The sequence below is a fragment of the Babylonia areolata genome, chromosome 18 (assembly GCF_041734735.1).
Source record: "Babylonia areolata isolate BAREFJ2019XMU chromosome 18, ASM4173473v1, whole genome shotgun sequence".
Taxonomy (NCBI): Eukaryota; Metazoa; Mollusca; class Gastropoda; order Neogastropoda; family Buccinidae; genus Babylonia; species Babylonia areolata.
In genome coordinates, this window is record NC_134893.1 from 4,263,843 (window position 1) to 4,265,716 (window position 1,874).

Consider the following 1,874-nt stretch of genomic DNA (forward strand, 5'->3'; position numbering starts at 1 on the left):
GAGAAAAGATTTATTGTTTGAAATTAAGTAATTACTATACAGTCCCAATTTGTGAAAGGCACAAGCGTTGATTTTGGTTGGATGCCATCCCATACTGCATTTCTATAGTTATAACGATTCGTATTGATATGATGGGTTTTTATGTTGAGGCATGAATAATTATTATTTCAGGATTTATATGTACTTGAGTATGTGTTTGTATTGATATGATGTGTGTCGATGTTAGTATAAGCATGGATAAAAAAGGAGAAGACTGAAGAAGAAGACGACGACGACGACGAAGAAGAAGAAGAAGAAGTAAACAGTGATACCCTTACATCCTGGCTGACTATAGGGCTTTTTAACTCACTCAGTACGGCCAGTCCTCTTTTCTCCTCTACACAGACCCCTCGGATGTCCAGTGGGTGTCTGAATGACCCAACCTTTAGCTTCCGTCGTCAGAATTGTGGTGTTCTTTGTCAACATTCACCTGTTCAGTATAAGAGCCTTCCGCTTGCAATATTTCGATGATGGTAATTGGCGTGAAACGCTGTTAACGTCGTCTTTTTCACCGTTCGTATGGAGAGAGTTAAGTCATATCTTCACGTTCAGGAACATGGTTTTACTTGTTCAACAGTATCGGACAGCGGGACAGATGGTGACGCTTCGTGTCCAGTGGGTGGTCATACTGCTCATCTCCATAGCAACGGTGCCGTGTCCAGCCCTGGAGTGGCCCACATGCAGCATGCCCAAGATTATGCAGCAGACGTTCGACTGGGATCTGTTCAATGGTACATGGTAGGCAAAGGGACTCGGGTGTTTTTTTTTTTTTTTTTTTCTTTGTGTGTGTGTGTGTGTGTGTGTGTGTGTGTGTGTGTGTGTGTGTGTCTATGTGTGTTTGCCTCTGTGTGTGTGTGTGCGTGTGTGTATATGTGCTTGAGTGTGTGTGTGTGTGTGTGTGTGTGTGTGTGTGTGTGTGTGTGTGTGTGTGTGTGTGTGTGTGTGTGTTCGTGTGTGTGTATTTGTGTGTATGTGTGTGTGTTTTGTGTGTTTATTTTTTGTGTGTGCATGTGTGTGTTTGAGCGTGAAAGCCGAAAGAGTACACTTAAACGAAATAAATATATTATTTTTGTGTGTGCGTGTGTGTATATATCTTTTTTTTTATTGTCTTGTTCATCGATGTAATGACTTTTCACCAAGAGTCGTAGAACATTGAAGAATGGACACAGTGGACACTATGGAAAGACCTGGGTGTTGCGAATGATCTTTCCCTTTCGTGTGTGTGTGTGTGTGTGAGGGGGGAGGGTAGGGAGAGGGGTGGGATGGGGGTGGGTGGGTAAGGGGCGCTGTGAGGGAGGGTGGTGATGTAATGAATGGAATATACCATGCCGGCAGAGAATGTATGCTGTTCGCGCACGTGCTGCACATAATTACTATGTATGCGCGTGCAGGTTCATGGTTTCTGAGGATGCAGTCGACGAGATCCACCTTCATTCCTTCTTACTCGGCCTCTCAGATCCTTGTGGACGTTACTCATGAGCCGGTGTGTGTCTCTCTCTCTTTTATGATCCCTCTGCCTGCTGGTCTGTTTGCCGCCTGCTTCCTACACCCTCTCCATCTGTCTTCAACTCATACGTAAACGTACACACAGCCACTAACCCCTTCCCACATCATTCAGCCCACCACCCTTCCACGTAACAGGTACGATTCACTTACTCCCGCTTCGCTTATTCTTTGATGGTACCCCCCCCCCCCACCCTCTCTTTGACCTGCCGCCGGACCCCGTTTCGCTCATAATGATTAAGGTTCCACACACACACACACACACACACACACACACACACACACACACACACACACACTATGTTTGTGTGTAGATACGGTTACTGAAGACT